The sequence below is a fragment of the Macaca fascicularis genome, chromosome 4, assembly GCF_037993035.2.
Source record: "Macaca fascicularis isolate 582-1 chromosome 4, T2T-MFA8v1.1".
NCBI lineage: Eukaryota > Metazoa > Chordata > Mammalia > Primates > Cercopithecidae > Macaca > Macaca fascicularis.
The window spans coordinates 107035439-107042093 of record NC_088378.1 but is presented as its reverse complement, the minus strand read 5'-3'; the positions used below and the strand labels follow the sequence as shown (position 1 = coordinate 107042093).

General features: G+C 33.7%; 1 long non-coding RNA gene across 3 annotated transcripts in view; it reads left to right on the top strand.

Annotated features, from left to right (window-relative positions):
* The first annotated feature begins 433 nt into the window (after positions 1 to 433).
* Positions 434 to 6655, top strand: part of LOC123572970 (uncharacterized) — a 59886-nt gene continuing 53664 nt past the window's right edge. For 2 of the 3 annotated variants that reach the window (XR_010586361.2, XR_010586362.2), the window contains exons 1-2: positions 434 to 535; positions 1663 to 1780. This is a non-coding gene — a long non-coding RNA (uncharacterized lncRNA). The remainder of the gene's footprint in view (positions 536 to 1662; positions 1781 to 6655) is intronic. The other variant, XR_012434445.1, reaches the window with a different exon arrangement.

Genomic DNA, 6655 nt, shown 5'->3' with positions numbered 1-6655 from the left:
AGGATCACAGGTTATTGTAAAAAAAAAAAAAAAAAAAAAAAAAAAGAAAAGAAAAAAAAAGTCATTCATTTAGCCAAAGTGACAACACATAGATTTCAAAAAAAGGCAAAAACCTTTATTCTTTGATAGGAGTCTTAATTTCCTAAAATATAAGCCCTAATAAACACAGCACAAGAACAATTAAATCTGTCTCCCAAACCTTATAAACAATCTGTTAAATTTTAAGTTATGTAAACCTTTTTATGACCTTTTATAATTATTTATTAACAAGTGGGTTAATGCTCCAAGAAAATCTTGTCAATTTGACACAGGGACCCAGATGCTCGTCTTGCATCAGTGTGCCTTTGATGTTAATGTTTAATTTATGGAGAAACTCTGACCTAATTTTATCTCTCAAGATCAGCCCTTAAAATCTCACATACCCACCTCTTCTGCAATTGTCCCTGTCCCTAGAGGAGTTGAATACTTTTAATTTCTGGCCTCCTGTCTCATGAGTACAGTTTATTTTGATTGTCATCTTCTCCTGGATATAGAGGTGAGTCTTTAAATACAGTCAGTGCTTAAGATTTAGTAGGACTTGTCCTTTTTAGACCCAGGAGTCAAAGTCCTGTAACTAGTCAGCACAGGTACAAGAAAGTTACGTGGATGTAATAACCTTAATTTTAGAAAAATTTTTATCTTAGTTTTCCTAAGTAAACAAAAACTTATTAACAATGGCATAGAAATTATTTTGATAAAACATAAAATCTGTTTGTTAGACCAGTTATCAAAAGTCAAAAAAAAAAAAATCCTGCAGTGCAATTGCTTTTCTCTATTGGCAATCAATTTAGATAACCTGCAGATGAAAGCTAATGAAAATGTTACTTGTATTAGTTAGGTATAGAAAGATTGTGTCCTAGGTTACAAGTAAAAGTTTTCAGTTTTATAGAATGAACTAAATTCATGATCACAGAATTTTATATAAGAAGAAAACATTTCCTTTAGACCTTTAGGATAAAACATTTTCAGTATGAGGCCACAACAACAGTTAGAAGCTGAGAAAAAAATATATAGGAACTGACCAAAAATTTGAAAGAGAACTATTATCTCGGGACGTCTCAAAAGGGAGAGAAAGCTGAAAACAATGAGATGCAATAAAAAGTTGAACTTTTGGATTAAAAAAATAAGAATCTCTTTTACACTTATTAAAGGTAAATCAATATCTTAAGAAAATTTTATTGTCCTTACCAATTCATTAGTGTATTGGTGTAATTTTAATGTCAAAGTCCAATCTTTAAACTATTATAAATAATTTTCTTACATTATAGCCAACTAGATTACATAGTCTTTTTCCCCCATGAATCCTCTACTTACAAACCTCATTACAACATAAATCTTTCAAAACATGCTTGAATTGCCAATTTTATCGTGAATCCCCCTGTTTTCTAAATAATTAGTAATTTTATTTTAGAACAAAATTTGCCATGCAAGATTCTTCCTTATATGAAATTATTTTTCTTTTAAAAATTCTTACCCCCAAATACTTCATTATATTTCCAACTTTTTTTTTTTACATCTCTCTTATTTACTGGTTCCATTTATACTGTTCTATAAATGACTTTCAAAGGACCTTCAAGTAAGATAAACTTTTTTTTCTTTTCCTTTTTTTTTTAATTGAGACAGAGTATTACCCAGTCACCCAGGCTGGAGTACAGTGACACCATCTCGGCTCTCTGCAACCTCTGCCTCCCAAGTTTGAGTGATACTCCTGCCTCAGCCTCTCTCGTAGCTGGGACCACAGGTATAAGCAACTATGACCAACTAACTTTTCTATTTTTTAGTAGAGATGGGTTTTCACCATGTTGACCCGGCTGGTCTCAATATCCTGAGCTCAGGTGATTTGCCCGCCTCAGCCTCCCAAAGTGCTGGGATTACAGGCATGAGCCACCATACCTGGCCATTTTTTCTTTAAATAAGAACACAATTTTTTAAAAAATATATTTTATATAAATTGTTAAAAAAATTGGAAATTACTTAGATATTTAATAAGTACCTATTATTTAATTTAGTATCTCTTTAGATTCTAAATTGTATGTTTATTCAGAACTTATTTCATTGCATTTGCCTGATTTTTTTAATAGCTTATCTAGAGCACCTATGAAAACTATGATAGTAATTACTTAAATTTGCTTGCCTCTTATCCACTTTTATAGCCTGTGAATGTCAGGTGTTTTATTTTTTGCCAGTAACTCAGAATTTAGCTGTTTTCATTAAATCAACAATATTGGATGCCTTATTTATAAAAAAATAAATAAACAAGGATAATTATCTTTTGGGCTGCAATTATAGATTTATAATCCCCATGCCAAATTTTGACACTTTATAATATTTAGCAGAGATAAATATACAACTACTTGACCAATATATCTAAAAATAATGTATGTAGCAATTCTGAAGACATTTCTAATTTTATTTATCCAAAAATTATAAAACCAACTTGTTTATTAAAGATTTACTTAAGTCATGTGAATTTGAAAAAGCATCATGCCCTAAAGTCTCTATATTTTCTGAAAAAATATTTAAGTGCTTTTTCTTTAAGCCAAATAATTACAGCTTTTCAATGTATTTTTGGCAGTAAGACATACATAAAACACATAAACACGTAGATATTTTAGACATGAAGGTAAAAGTAAATCTCACACATTCATAAGTCCTCCCATTTTTTCTCCTATTTTAGACTCAATTTTTTGATAACCTGTTTCATTATTCTGGGAAATTGTCAGCTAGATAGCCCCCAAATTTGCACACTAATGGAACAACTGTTATGTGAAATTCAGATAGCTAAATATACATCTCAAAGTATGAAGAGAAATTATGGTACGTTGGAGGGAGATTAAAAATGGATGCCACGTCAAACATAAAATTAGACAAATCTACCACAGGATTTTATGTAAAGACCAATTTCATTCATAATGGTAGGCTTTAATTTAGTTTCTATTTTTAATTGGACCTCTAAGCTGTGGGAAAAGCCCACACTGATTCCTAGATCTCCAAAAAGAGATACCATAGAACCTAGGCCACATAGTGCACTTTGTTATAAAAATAGTTATCTAAGTATCTAATTCATGACCTTTATTATCTTGAACACCCAAGAGCAGCCACTGTTGTAATAACTATTTCAGTCAAACAATCAGGCAATATAGTACAAAAATAAGAAGTTTAAATCTGAGAGAAACTTGTCCATTTATACTTTTGGGGTTCCAGAATGGAAAGTAGATTTCTCCCCAAAAAGGAGTCCATTGTCTTCTCTGTTTTCTTTAAGGAATCCCAGGCTAATATAAATTATTTTAGACCACTTATGCAGCAGAGAATGGCAAGAGGAAGGAGAGACAGACAAAGTAAATGGAGAGAAGAGAATTCATTCAGTCAACAGGAAAAATAATAATAATTAAAAAACAAGATCCTAAAAAAGAAAAAAAGTGGCTGGGTGTGGTAATTCACACCTTTAATTCCAGCATTTGGGGAGGTCGTGGATCACCTTAAGTCAAGAGTTTAAAATCAGCCTGACCAACAGAGAGAAACCCCATCTCTACTAAAAAATGCAAAATTAGCCAAGTATGGTGGTACATGCCTCTAATCCCAGCTACTCAGGAGGCTGAGGTGGGAGAATCACTTGAATTCGGGGAGTTGAGTTTGCAGTGAGCCAAGATTGTTCCATTGAACTCCAGCCTGAGCAACAAGAGCGAAACTCCATCTTGAAAAAAAAAAAAAAAAGATAAAGACCTTTTTAAACACACACACACACACACACACACACACACCCCTAGAATATAAGCTTTTACTTAAGCTGACTTTTACCATATACCTCTTAAAAAAATATCCTTTTAAATCTGTTATTATATTTTAGCAGTGACAAACCGTTGATATTTCAAAAGTAACACAAATATCAAACCAGAAATAACTCAATTTAGGAACCAAACCCAGGCTGTCTTGGTTTAAAAAAAGGGGCAGAATCTTAGCTACTAAAATACAGCATAGGGTAAACTCTATTGCTCTTTCAGTTTGGCTTCACTAGGAAAAGGTGGTGGTGTTGAGTAAATAAAGCCCCTCTGGTTGTCAAAATCCTTTTCTCTCCATTTTTCCCTTTTTGCTGGACATTGTTTCCTATTTTGCCATTTACTTTCCTTTTTTTTTTTTTTTTTTTTTTTTTTTCCTTTCTTTCAGCTGGGAGAATCTAGTCAATTCAGTGGACTTGTTCCTCATTATTTGGACCTTTTTTCAGATTTAATCAAGTCAGATAGAGTTGTTCAAACCCAATTTGAAAAAGACTGAAACAACAACAAAAACAAACAAAGAAAATACAATTAAGAAAAAAAAAACTTACAATTTATACCATTACTGACAGCTCTAATGATAAGGGGAAATTAAGACCAGTTGGTTTTTAATCTTTAAGTTTAGTCATTAAAGATAATTTCCAGAACAATCCTTAATTCAGCTACTTACCTAGGAATGGGCCCAGGCTGTAGACAGCACTCTAACATCTTAGAAACAGGAAAAAACTCAAACTCATCTTCCATGTTGGAAGTTAGCTGAAACTCCAAAATGAGGTTGCCTGTTCTCCATCATCATGGAAGCAGGAAAACTTTCCTTTCTTGATGGAATCAAGTAAAACTTTAGAAAAGGAGTTGTAGGCCGGGCGCGGTGGCTCAAGCCTGTAATCCCAGCACTTTGGGAGGCCGAGACGGGCGGATCACGAGGTCGGTAGATCGAGACCATCCTGGCTAACACGGTGAAACCCCGTCTCTACTAAAAAAATACAAAAAACTAGCCGGGCGACATGGCGGGCACCTGTAGTCCCAGCTACTCGGGAGGCTGAGGCAGGAGAATGGCGTAAACCCGGGAGGCGGAGCTTGCAGTGAGCTGAGATCTGGCCACTGCACTCTAGCCTGGGCAGCAGAGTGAGACTCCGTCTCAAAAAAAAAAAAAAAGGAGTTGTATAGCAAAATAAATCATAGATCTCAAAGAAACCTGAGGGACACAGGATTCTCTAGACAGGAGAGCTCCCAGACCTCAGCAAATTTTCCAATTGGTTTGATCAATAAAAATAGCCTAGGATGATACCAAGAACCAATAGAAGATCTGTCAAAGGTCAGTATCACCTCGCCCAGGGTCTCTTCTGTTGGTTGCCAATTTGTAAACCAAAAAGTATCTGAGACAGGTCTCAGTCAATTTAGAAGTTGATTTTGCCAAGGTTAAACAGACACCCAAGAGAGAGATCTGTGCCTTTCTCCAAAGATGATTTTGAGGGCTTCAGTATTTAAATGGGAAAAGTAGGTTGGAGGGGACTGAGGGAGGTTATGGTTACATTACTAAATCCACATGTTGCAAGGGAAAGGGAGCAGGGAGGGGAATGGTCAATTTTGTGTTGTCTCACACTCAGTACATCAGCACTTCTCACAAGATGAGGTGAACATGGAGTAGCTATGTGTGGAGATATTTATTCTTTTTTCTGTAGCTATCTGCTTAGGAACGGAATGAAAGGCAGTTGCTTCCATGACTGTTTTCAGCTTAATTTTTTCCTTTTGGCTTAATGAATTGGTGTCTCAAATTTTATTTTCTTTTTACAAATACAATAATCTTATTATGACTTTTGTTTAAAACATTGCTATTCTTTTTGCTTTGTTTTTTAGAATCAAGAAAACTATCTTTTTCTTTTAAGCTATTTATAACTGTTAATTACAATTGAGTAAAGTATACTCTTGTGAGCAATTTTCAAGCATATTTCTTTCTTTCTGATTTCTCCAAAATTTGGAAACTATTTGTAAGTATTCTTGACTCATAGCAATATAGTTATTTGCGTAAGTTCAATAAGAATCTTTCTTATATTGTAATGTAAAAAAAAAAAAAAGAGAGAGATACTGGTTATTTTACCAAGGCTCTGACTAGAATCAGATAAATCCAAATACATGAAGAATTGAGGTTGACATATAGAGCCAGTAAAAGCTCCCTGGTAAAACTGAACTTATATCTTGCTTTTTATGGGGTTTTTGATCAGTGGTAAGTAAAGAATGGCACTTTCTGACAAGCCTAGGAACCACAAGTTGCCTTGTGATGTCAAGACAAAAGGAATTCACCTAATTCATACCATTAACTGCCATCACAAATAAATCTTTGTTTAGGCTTAACTCTTTTAAAAGATATATTTTGAGATTCCTTATGAAAATACATGTTCCAGCCACATCAATTTTTTAAAGGATATGGCAAATAATTGTTTTTGTTGCACTTTATGCAAATAATCAGTCCACGTATAAAAGACTAGACTTTATTTGGCAAATAAATTGGTCTTAGTATGATTTTATCTTTAGTATAATTGAAGTATTGGAGACAGAAAGATTATGTTTCAAAAGATATTATAATATACCTATTGTTAGACTCTAACCTTGTCCATTGTTTTCTGTTTTTTCATTGTTTTCTTGGACTGAATGCTGAATTTGAACTGTATCCTGAATATTTTTCCGGCTATAAGTCTCCAAACTAACATTTCAATTTTTCTTATTTGACATCAGTGGAAATAAAACTGTGGTATTCTTAAAGCCATGCTAGGCAATTTAAATTTGGGGAGAAAACCTAGCAGTTTATGTATCAAAACGATCTTTGTGCCTGCCTGCTAAGGTAT